At 38.5% G+C, this 13215-nt stretch overlaps 1 protein-coding gene across 1 annotated transcript in view; it reads right to left on the bottom strand.

Annotated features, from left to right (window-relative positions):
• LOC124280905 (unconventional myosin-XV-like) overlaps positions 1 to 13215 on the bottom strand; it is a 145460-nt gene that overhangs the window by 116728 nt on the left and 15517 nt on the right. The window contains 1 exon segment of the mRNA XM_046716891.1: positions 2698 to 2837. The gene's annotated coding sequence lies outside the window, so the exon portion shown is untranslated.

Here is a 13215-nt window from a genome sequence, read left to right as displayed (position 1 = left end):
TCAGGAATGTGACGTGGAGAGGGTTGAATATCTAAGTCCATACACCATGCCTACCTTTGAACAGAGGTTTGAAACTCTAACTGGCTGACACACTATTTTGTAACATGAGCTGTCCGAACTGTTTAACTACACTGAACTCTCCACATCACACACCATCTGTGGGGTTTGCTTGTACCTGTTGTACACTGATTTATAACCATACAGTCTTGTTTGCTTAGTGAAACAGGATTTAACTTCATGTTTATAACTATTTCATTGATATCGTGAAATACTAACACAAATGAGTGATTGAATATGCTCTTTTGTCGCTTTTAGCAATAGTCCAGCAATATCACGGCGGGGACACCAGAAATGGGCTTCATACATTCTACCCATGTGGGCAATCGAACCCGGCCTTCGGCGTGACGAACAAATTCTTCAACCACTAGGCTACCCCACTGCCCCACTAACACAAGTGAGTGGGGCTGCATGCACTGGTCAAGACTTCACAGGACACAGGACACCCCACTCAGACAAAGGACACCCCACTCAGACACAGGACACCCACTCAGACACAGGACACCCACTCAGACACAGGACACCCACTCAGACACAAGACACCCACTCAGACACAGGACACCCACTCAGACACAGGACACCCCACTCAGACACAAGACACCCCATTCAAACACAGCCAACTGACTCCACTCACTGACCAGTCCTTGTTCTATCCCCTTCATGCCGACCATTAGGCTAGGTAACAACAAGTAACACCTTTTCATGTCGTTTGGTTTGATGAGGCCAGAGATACAACAGACACAGATACATCCTCGTTTTACAAACTTTCATAGTCAGTGAGTGAGTGGGTGAGTGAGTTTAGTTTTACGCCGCACTCAACATTATTCCAGCTATATGGCGGCAGTCTGTAAATAATCGAGTCTTGGCCAGACAATCCAGCGATCAACAGCATGAGCATCGATCTGCACAATTGGGAACTGATGACATGTGTCAACCAAGTCAGCGAGCCTGACCACCCGACCCTGTTAGTCGCCTCTTACGACAAGCATAGTCACCTTTTGTGGCAAGCATAGGTTGCTGAAGACCTATTCTACCCTGGATCTTCACACGCGTCTTCATAGTCAGTGTGCGAAGATACAGGATGCACAAAAAATATAAAGAAAGAAATGTCAGGGGTGATATTTGACTCATTGCCCAAAAGTCCTCCTAAAACAATATTTATGACAAATATACAAACAACAAAATGTTTAATATCCAGCATATAAACAGTATATACGGTAGATAATTTGTAAAACTCAAACAAAGTTGTCTTGCGGTAACCGCAGATGAAGTATGTTATCAACTCTGAGAGCACATGTTTCTACCCCCTTGAACACCTCCCTGAGGGCGGCAGCCCCGTCCAGCCCCTTGTTATGTAGATAAGGAGATCCCAGGCCCTTCGACACCAAGTACCACTTTACATCTCTGTGTCAGTTTACATACAGGTGTCAATTTGTACCTACATTTACATACATAGGTGTATTTGTAACAGGGTGAACTTACATCTTGTCAGAATGTTGTGAAAAGATACATTTGCATAAAATTGTGAATTTTGTGGATGTAAGTGGGACATAGGAGAAAGTAAGAGTATAGGGAGCTATCGGAGAGTCAGCTATTAGAGCTAACTGTTCAGTTATCTCGAGACTGCATTGCCATGATTACAGACCTGTAATTTTGTCTCTTTGTCAACCCTGATACCATAGTATTTCATTGCCTAAGTATAATAACCTCTTCCTGATAAAATGTGGTTTTTCAAACACTTACATTAGAATGTTTGGAGATCTATGTATGAGATTTGAGGGTAAACTATGAGACTGTGATGTTCTTGTACTGTATATTCAAGCGCCATACAGAGTGTAAATGCTTACTTTCTTAATCTACTCTAGACAGACATTTCCTAATATGCTTAGGTAGGCATGTCCCAAAGTGTCCCTATGTTTCCGGAGACCTACATGGTTGCAAGTTATTTGGCTCTACATAAAAAACTGATTGTTCACTTAAACACTATATTCATACACAGTCTCTAAAACTACCGCATTAAAGAAAATTACATATTAGATATAGATTATTGTATGAATTTACATGATAAGAGAGATTATTACTCCACTGTGTTTCCATAACAGAAACAGTCACCATATCAGACATAATACATTTGTATTATATCCTCCATAACCTTCATCCCTGAAATATGATATGTGTTATAATCTCCATGTTGTAATCTCTCTGTATTGTTAGCTGTGGTATCAGCAGAGTGATAACCTTGTGTCCTGAGGAAAGTTCTTCAGATTATCTTACTGTCCTCTACATCACCACAACCCTGTCTACAGATACCATCATTGCACCTGCAGTCACAGTAGCCACATTACATCGTTATGCTCACCTGTACCACCAGGTACATATACAGGTGATCATGACTGCTTGATTATATACATGTCAGGTCAACTCTTTGAAAAATAACACTACTCAAAATAATAACATTAAAAGAAATGAATGCAATCTATATGACTGTTAAAAAAGCACAGAATACCTTACAAAAAAAGATAACATTAGATAAAGTTAATTTGTCTGGGATATTACGGTAAACAGTAAACAAATTCAAATAAGCAATACACAAAAACATATTTAAAAAGATTATTTCTTCCAAATGGAAAATGTTCTCACCTGTGATGTTGTGTTAACTACAAAGTATATAGACAGTATCCACAGCTTGTATCATCTTGTCACTGCGTGGTATCCCATGATCCATTAGGTATCCGCTTGTTATGTCATCGTGTTGTTCTCCTTCCACTGTATATGTATATCTGCAATATACAACCAGATGTCAATACCCATTCAACTGTGACCACCTCCCATGGACATTCTATATGGTCACGCTCAGTTGGATGTCACCTGACAACATATCTCCCCATGGAATGCGCCCAAGGGAGGCAATCAGCCTTATCTCACAATGCCTAGATAATCATCAATTCATAACAGCTTTGTTTCAGCACAAAAGTTGTATTACAATATAACACAATATCAGACAGGTCTCTCAACAATGAACTTAATGTGGGCAACAATACAAGTCCTTACTACACTGTGTACAAGCTTTTATGAATAGATATTAACTCTTTCATCTCCAGTGAAACATGTCCACCCAACAAACCCTACACATGCTTCATATGTTAATACTGTTATCATAATATTGGATTTTGCACCAGCAGTAACAAATTCAACAACAGATACAACTATCCTATTAAAACTATGACAAACATTAATTCATACACACAAATATATGCAGAGGTCAATACTAGAAACTCTTGAAATAAATTTGATAAAAAGAACAATAACACTCTTTATATATTATGCATGAGAAAATCTGAAATACTACGTCAATTTTATCTACACCTAACCACGTAATCCGGACAACTATTGCACTGTATATCTTCACAACACAGCCACTAGGTAATGAATGGTAGCATACACGCATTAATCATGCCATGAATTATTAATCCCCTTGATATGATTACATTCCCATAAATAACACAACAGTCTTCAGGAGGGGGTGGAACAAAAAACGAAACCTTTATGCTGATGCTATTGATCATCTTGTTTGGTCTTGCTAACAACTGGACCAAGAACAATCAAGTCTTTGTCTCCAGTGTCAATATTTGATGTTTTTCTGACACTTAGCTGTGTTTATATATTGAATGCTACAGAAAGAAGACACACAAAATGATTTCAGCAAAAGCAATATATGATTTGAGAGGGGCTTGTGGATGGTCATGTTGCATTTGACTGACGTGGCATGTCAAGGTTCAGTTATATAAATATTGAAATTAGGTGGAACATATTTGGGGGAATAGTGGCATCTAAAATTGTTTATGATTGTTACAACAAATTACACCAGCAAAGAAAAGGTCATAGTAAGTAAAAAATTGTCACAAAATAACATTAGCAAGGGTTATAGACAATGTATACTACTAAATTTACTTAAGAACACTGGAATTCATACACACTTTCACATTACTAAGTTTATCTATCATACAATGATATACTGTAGCAATATGAAAGAAACCGGTGTTCTCTATAATCTAAAAGGAGTTATCAGAACTATTTAAGTGAACATTATATAGAGAGATGGTGAGAAATAATTCTAAACATATTCTGAACTGATTAAATGTATGAGGTATGTTCTCGCTATCAGCCCACTGAGGGATGACACAGTGAATCAACAGTTAAGCCTGATACTGGCAATCAGTTTCCTTGACTATCCTTTCCTTACTGCAACAAGAACCTATAAAACGAACAAGCCATCTGTTTCCCTATTCGACTACATCCCACTACAACTCCTGTACACATCCTCTGGCTGATATATAGGCTAAAGTACAACAGTAAGTGGCTTAAAGTTCCAAAGTAGAGAAGCAACATGTCCAGATTGTTGTGGCCATCTATTCATTAGGAGATGGTGCCCAGACAGCCTGGGTTTGATTCCCATCAGTGTATGATGTGTACAACATGTTTCTGACATCACTGGATATTGCCTGAATACAACCTGGTATACAACACTTTCATTCAGTTTATTGCTTGTGATGAAGCCAACAATCTGGAAACTTACAGTCACACAATGCTGTCAAAACTGTTCAATAAACTCACATCAATAGTGAGCAAAAGGGCAGTGACTCCTTACACCTGCACCTCTACCCCTTCCTCCAGTGTACAAGCACCTGCAAACCTTCCTCCAAGTGTACTGCAGCCCTACACAAGCACCTGCAAACCTTCTTCCAGTGTATAAGCACCTGCAAACCTTCCTCCAGTGTACTGCAGCCCTACACAAGCACCTCAACACCTGCCTCCACTACTGCAGCCCTACATGAGCACCTGCAAACCTTCCTCTAGTGTACAAGCACCTGCAAACCTTCCTCCAGTGTACAAGCACCTGCAAATCTCCCCTAGTGTACAAGCACCTGCAAACCTTCCTCTAGTGTACAAGCACCTGCAAACCTTCTTCTAGAGTACAAGCACCTGCAAACCTTCCTCTAGTGTACATGAGCACCTGCAAACCTTCCTCTAGTGTACATGAGCACCTGCAAACCTTCCTCCAGTGTCCTGCAGCCCTACACAAGCACCTGAAAACCTTCCTCTAGTGTACTGCAGCCCTACACAAGTACCTCAACACCTGCCTCCGGTGTACTGCAGCCATCTGAACAGAGCCTGTACAAGACCAATCCCTCCAGGCTAGGACAACATCACATAACTCCACCCAATGTCCTCACAAGCAGGTGAATCAACGGCCAGAGGCCGCAAACGTGTGATCTAACCTTGTTTATAATAACTGATAGAACACCTCAATTTACGACTAACATCTTATCAGTACACCTAATGGCAATCTGGATCCCTCCATACTTGGGGACAGAGACATCTTGATCTGAGCTGTGCTCTACAGGTGAAACTACCTGTTCCAGGGCAGAGTGTACGTCAGTAATGGACGTGATGTATACCTACATGCTGTTATCATGGATCTGATTCTGATTACTCTAAGCTATGCTGGAAGCCGTGTAAACACTTGGACTACTGGCATGCCATGGTGAATCAAGACAAGACATCAAATTGATATTGTATGAAGGTGGATTTGAAAAAATGGCACGGATGGTGACACTTCCAATAACAAAGTGAACCATAGAAGGACAGACTTACAGTCCATTTGATTTCATTTGAGACGGAAGAATTGCTCACTAACATAAAATCTAATAATTGCAACATTACCTGGCTGTTCTACCAGCAAGTGGTCCACCGTGAAAAAATATATATCGAAAAATGACAACAAAATAATGATTGTTTGTTAAATAACTTTTTTATTCGGGTGTCTAAAATTATGAGACAAATCAACAGAGTTTCATGGGACTGCAAAATTTGGTTTTCTTGCATTTATTAGATTTTGTATTAGTGAGCAATTCATCAGTCTCAAATCAAATCAAACAGACTATAGTTGAAAATGCAAGTAGTATTAAGTGGGTGGGGGTGTGGTACCAACATTAATGCAAAGATTCTATCAAAGTGATTAAATGCCTACATATACATATAAATAAATAGATGCCCTTTCATAATCAAGAAATCTCTGCTGAATCAGTCCTGTCCTTTGTATAATTCCTACTGTATAATGAACATCAATATCTCTTTTTCAAAGTGTTCTAAAAAGGTGAGTGTATCACGCCCTAATGATGGCACCTGTCACAAACACATGTACAGGCAAGTCAATTCCCTGTGAAAACCATGCGTCAAACAGGGAATTACACCAAACTTCAATTTTGTAACTGATGTGTAAAACCTAGAACTGTCCTCCACATGTCTACCATAAAACATTTCAGCAGCTTTAATTTTAGTATTAAAACAGTGACTGTAGCTCTATTGAGTTTGCATGTGGTCATAAAATGAAATACACAGCAGTCTCTGGCAGCCACATTAAGTGTATATAAATGATGTAATTGTAATGGTAATACAGGACTAATGTTCAGTCACTGTCGCCTCATCCTAGAATCATGCAGCAGCTGTGTTGGGATGGAGAGACACACAGCAGGTCAGACATGAAATAACAGGTCTAATTGGACAATAGTTACTGCTTGTAGTAGTATATACAACAGGGGTTGTATGTATCAGAACTTCATTTCAAACCAATAAAAAACATTGTAAACATATTTCAGTGTGGAATGTTAACTGACTACGGTTAAATAGATACATTGTTGTTACATAATGGTTGTATCATAACAAGCTGTTTCACATTCTACATTGTTGAAAATTACATGTTGTATAACATGCTTTACTCTTCTATATCATATGTTGTATCTCATGTTTTACTGTTGTACATCAGATGTTGTTTCACATTCTATATTTCCGAGATGTACATAACATTTTTATCAGAATTTGAGGCTTTATTCACAATTTGATGCCTGGGAATTTGAACTTCTACATGGTGTTTTAAAATGAGGACCACGTACAAAAACAATATCTGTAAAGTAATTTCAAACACAATGTAGGAAGAACATAAACTGAGTTGTTTGTAAGAAAGTTACTGTCAAAATCAATAAGGTAATGTCGTTACATTCGTATTGCATTAGGTGCCCTAACAATTTCAAGATGATCTCAAACATCAAATTGCTTTTAAATGGGAAATATTATTTGTGTAAATGCTAAATCTGAGACCTTGCTTTCATGTCACCATAGCAGATACTTGGCTGAAGCGGAGAGTTTTGTACGATAATAGACTTGTGCTGATACGCTTCATATCAAAAGACACTTTGGTGCGATTCTCATTTACCTTCACAAGTTGTTTAACATGACACATTATTACCACCAGGACACACCTTTCAACACAGCTACATAGTAACACCAAGAAGGGCCTGAACTACATAAAGGAGAACGTGAGATTAATGGGTGATCGCAGTATCGGCTTGCATGAAAAAAAACCCCATTTTATTCCCTATTCATGACTGTAGTTAGGGTGTTTATGTATATTTCTTATCACCACACAGGTACCGATCCCTGCCGTTACTATATATATCCTTCATATCAGAAAGCTTCCTGGTTAGGGAATGGTCATCTATTTCACAGGAGTGGTGCTATGCCAAGATTAACCGAAACACATGACATTCTGTCCCCGTCACTGTCACAGACATTTTCAATTTTTTCATGCTACATTTTTTCAGCCGAACTGGCATACATTTTTATGTACAATGAGAAAAAGAACCACCTGTTGTTTTAGGGAAAATTCCAATTTTTAAACAAGTCCACATCCTGTATTCTTCAGTGTTGAAAATATCCTTCTAGCATATTTACTTCTGCTTGCTTAAGATATCCACTGGTGACATATTGCACCACTGCATGTAACCTTTGTGCTTTAAAGGGTGATTTAATAGAATTAGCAATGTTGAACTTGTTGATAACCCACTATATTAATACCCAGCAATTAGCAGTAGTCTTCAGTGTTCAAGGAGCAGGGTGTACATATGTACAGAAGGATCACTAGGTGTATGCACTGGTTATTACATAATAGTAAGGACATGTTGACTGATTATGCATACTTATACATTATAGTCTTTGCCACTGTCGAAATATCACAATTATTAACTAAGGAAGATAGCAAAATGTGTGTACTATAAATGATCAGATAATGAACAGAAGTCATTCCTGCAATAAGAAATATTACTTACAGAAATCACAAAAACTGCAAAGTATAATTTTAATTAATATCCATTTTGTTCCTGATAAACATCACCATGGGTACACAAAGCCCTTTCAGCTGTGAGAGCTGTGACATTATATATATGTCAGGGTAGAGATTGCGATCGGAGTCTCTACTGGTAGAATCTCTGATCCTACTAGTAGAGATTGCAATCGTAGTCTCTACTGGTAGAGACTACGATTATATGGAATAACCTATGCAAGCAAGTTCAAGCTTATGCAAGCAAGTATAATAAGTGGGGATAATGTTTTCCTATTATTTGCCAGTCATAATTGAACTTATTTATTGTTATCTTGTTAACTTTATTTGTTAAGTCTGTTTTGGAGTACTGGTAGAGACTCCGATCGCAATCTCTACTGGTAGAATCTCTGATTCTACCAGATCGCAGTCTCTACCCTGACATATATATACTTGTCTGAGAGGTACCCAATGTACCTGATCTAGACTACCAGCTGTCAGACTTCCATATTGTTTTACCATGGACTGACTGACTGAGTATGGTTTTACGCCGTTTTTAGCAATATTCCAGCAATATCACGGCGGGGGACACCAGAAATGGGCTTCACAAATTGTACCCATGTGGGGAATCGAACCCGGGCCTTCGGCGTGACGAGCGAACGCTTTAACCACTAGGCTACCCCACCGCCCCTTTTACCATGGAGGCTGAGTGGGTTAGATCACTGACTTTGTGTGTTGATGCCTGATTCTGATAGTGTGGGTTCGAACCTTGGCTGGGACTCAACCTAACACAAGAACTAGATTCTGTACTTTAATGATAAAGTGTAATCCCCAATATGATACATGAAATAATCAAATGGTTAGAATCTGAGGAAGAGTTGGGAGCCAGGCGATTTTGTACATTTATAGTTTCTGTTATTAGCGTAAGTTAAATTCCTTATTGCTTCATAAGTATTAGCACACACATAGGCATCTTTGTTAATTTATAATCACTACATTCTGAGATTCCATTTCAAGATGTGACCACAATAAACTACATTTATTCACCTGGTCCATGTTTTAGGTCATTGGTGAAAGTAACATAGTGACATGACTGGTTTGTTTGTGGTAGGTCTGGTGAAATGTTAACCAAATCATTTGAAAAAAAGTGGACGTTTGATTATTTTATCAGTCCCAAGATGACAATACATGCAAAGAGCTAAATAAAACTAACTTTGTCAAGTGTACATATAAGTTCTTCAATCTTGGACTAAAATAACTCTGGCATGAAGACACTAAAGGCATATCAATATGAAAACTTTTAAAGGAAAGTAACAGCATGGTACCTGACAAACAGTGGAATGTACCTTAATGAGATACCAGATCTGTATCATAGCTAGGACATACTGAAATCTGCATATGCCTTTAGCAAGGGGTCAATGCCAAGCGTCATTCATGAATGACCTCCCACCCCACAATAAGGCTTCATGTGGGGTCAGGATGTGTGCCATGGTATCATGTTTCCTCCTTGTCTCAACTCATCACGTTTCAAACCCTTACCTGTGAAAGTGATTCTTGATGTAGTTTCATTCAGTGCTACAAAATTACAAAAAGCATTACACTATCGCCACAAGAAACTGAAATAATTGTTCTAATCCAAGATCATATACTGATATAGGACTTCTGTTCTGCTCAGGGTGGTGGGGTAGCCTAATGTTTAAAGCGTCTGCTTGTTACGCTGAAGACCTGAGTTTGGGTTCGATTCCCCACATGGGTACAATGTGTGAAGCCCATTTCTGGTGTCTTCTGCCATGATATTGCTTAAAGCGGTGTAAAACTACACTCGGTCCCTGTTTTGCTCAAATAGCATTCCTTTTATTTGGACATTAACCTAACCTGGTTATGTAACCTGAAACTGAACATTTGGTTGTGTAGCTAGCTCACATACTCTGTGCCCTGCTCCCTGCAAACCCGACATCACGCTGTTTATAAATGTGAAGGAGTAAGCCTACGCCCTTGTCTGTCCCACACCCATCGCAATCTCTGTTGTCAGACTGAATGTCCCACAGTCCCATGAGCAGGTTGTGCGGCGTGTGATCACCCACGTGTGACTACACATACACACTTCAAACTGCCTTTGAAGACCTGTCTAGTGGCCTGGACACGTGGTCAGACAGGAGCTTTCGGACGCCACTCTGGGAATCTGACTGCCCCTGCTTGGTAAATGTTAAAATAAGATTGATCATGCATGTGTGACTTGTGACTGGCTTGAGCAAGTGCAGCAGGATCACCGCAATGGCGTCAGTACTGTGGTTTGAGAGTCTCACCCACATTCTGAAGTCACACATCTGTGTGTAGGTTTTGACTATAGAGACTTTTTTAAAAGCAACAGGAATTATTATAAATCCCTGCAACTTTATCATAAGCAGATAAAGAGGACAACAGATATTCATGAAAATGTGAATGTATCCTGCCACATCTGTGGCATCCATCACAAACACAGGCAAAGGCAAGGCAATTGTCCAACAGAAAAACCACATGGAACAATAGAACATTGCTATTGCCATTCATAATTTATGGCTGAGGGGATGGGGTTGATGAGATGCATGTACAATGTGAATGATCCCCACTAAAATTTATGTACAAAATAAGTGCCCCCCGTGCATATCATGTACAAAATCAATGACTCCCCCTTCCCATAATTTCTAAGCTTAATTTTAAACATATTTTATGTACAAAATTGATGACCCCCAAGTATGTGTGTGCAAAATTGATGAACCCCACTAGCTCGCCAGAAACAAAATGGGTACCCCCCCCCCAAAAATCATCATCACCCCTTAGCCATAACTTATGAACACTCCCTAAGACATAATTTTTGCCAGTGCTGTGTAAAGTTTGGAAATATTTCCACAGGTTCAGTGAATCATACTACAGCATCAGTTTTAATGAGACGCTTTAATGAGACATTCAAATGTAGACAACAACTTGTACCTATCTCTGTCTGTTTGACTTATGGCTACAGTGTTCAGTAAATTATAACATTCAGAACACATGAATTCTGTGTTCCTACAACAACATATCACTCACTCTCACCTCCCACTGAGACAGTAACAGTTTTGTGAGACAGATTTCTCAACACTGCATGACCTGTCAAGTAATATTCCACAACACGGCTACAAAATGCGTCCTATGGACTAAATTTTCCCAAACTTGCATGGATCAATCACACATCCATATCATTAATAAGAAAAACTGTCAATTTGTGTTCAATCTTGCAAAGACTAATGATCATGAATAGATCTGTACTTTAAGCTGAGTGTGATCTCTGAATGTTCGTTCATGGCAGCAGACATTGTGAGTGTTGTCTGTCACAAAGCAGCGGAACAAGGTCGCACTGTGCCATTTTCCCCATAAACACACTGACCGACTCAGGCTAGTCTGGTGGCACGGACATAAATATATATGAGTTCTACTCATCTTACCTGTACACAAATTGTCATAAATTGTGGTTATTATCATATTAAATGTACTGCAACTAGTATTATTTCTAGAAAAACATTATTTTTTCACATGACTTCTTTCAATCACCGCATAGAAATACTTTTCGTTACATCACTGCATATTTTTTAACTTAATTGTGAGTAGATCTGCAAGACAACTGATTTCTATTCATATTCTATTCCTCGTTCAATAAAACCAAGTCCACCAAAAGTATTTTCATAATGTACATGTAAGTTAAAAACTGTAAGCCAAAAATATAAACATGCAGCATATACCAGTACTAAACAAAGTCATCTAAATGGGATCCTCAGTGGTCTGGATCCTTGTTGGGTAGCCCTGTTTTAAATAATGACAAGATACTCTGTGGGGGAACTTTCTATTAGCATGGCAGGCCCATACAAAGATCATATATGCAAGCACACACATAACCTCAACTTTCCCATGGCCCTCCGTGAAGGAATAAACAAGTGTAGGTTATCCTGCATAGGTAAAGAGAACAACGGATGAACGAAACAACTCTGTCTGGGCAAACAAAAACAAACGTCTCTGCCTATTTATAATGACAACATAAATCTGACTATACTCACAGTTACTGAGCAGTCAACTGAGGTCATTATTTCATACATTTTATACTTGACACTGTCTCAAATAGCTGTTACTTAAAACAACTTTATAATGATGACAATCTAACCTTTGACATCACAATTCTGCATCGAGGGAAAAAATATCAATCTACATTGATTTAAAAAGTTTTCTACGCCATGACAGATTAACTATAGTCATATGAAAATCAGGGTGTATTGTAAATTGAGTAGTATATAAATAGCTTTCAATGCAGCATATAAATTGTACATGGCAGTTAAAAATTCACTGATACCTTCTAACAGTCAGTATGCTTGTCTTTTTAAGTTTGCAGTTCAAGTCTGAATAGACACGGTCATGTGAAAAGATGCTGGATAAATAGACCCAGATCCTAAGTCCCCTTGTTGGAAATTATCCATATTACACTTACATGTACAACTATAGACATGGCTGGGTTAGATGTATTGATGTATTGATGTATTAGCCATGTGAACATATCTACCTCTCAGTCAACACAGGATAGTGTCATGAACCTTGGTCAGATCCCCCTCATTAGATCTGAGCTGTCTCTTAGACTCTTTTCATTCTAAACATAGAATATACGTTTCATCATTATGTCACTGACTTCATGAATGACAGCTTTATTCATCTCCACTCACTATGTGATTAAATGACAACATATACCACTCAAAATAGGTTAAAGATACCCACAACTGGAGGGATGCACTGCAATCCACACATAACATAACATTTTAGTCATGAAAATAAATACCATTCACGAACATCTTGTTTAAATATTGAAATATGTCATTCACCACCCAAAAAGAAAACATAAACATTTTACTTTCAAATATAATATGAAATTCATGTGACACAAAATATTAAACCATTGGCCTCTTTTTTCAGACCTTTCCATAAAAAACAAAAGAAGTGTTCTATGA

The sequence above is a fragment of the Haliotis rubra genome, unplaced genomic scaffold (genome assembly GCF_003918875.1).
Source record: "Haliotis rubra isolate DU_JTF1 unplaced genomic scaffold, ASM391887v1 Scf276, whole genome shotgun sequence".
In the NCBI taxonomy this organism is placed as follows: Eukaryota; Metazoa; Mollusca; class Gastropoda; order Lepetellida; family Haliotidae; genus Haliotis; species Haliotis rubra.
This window is presented reverse-complemented; position numbering and strand designations above follow the sequence as displayed.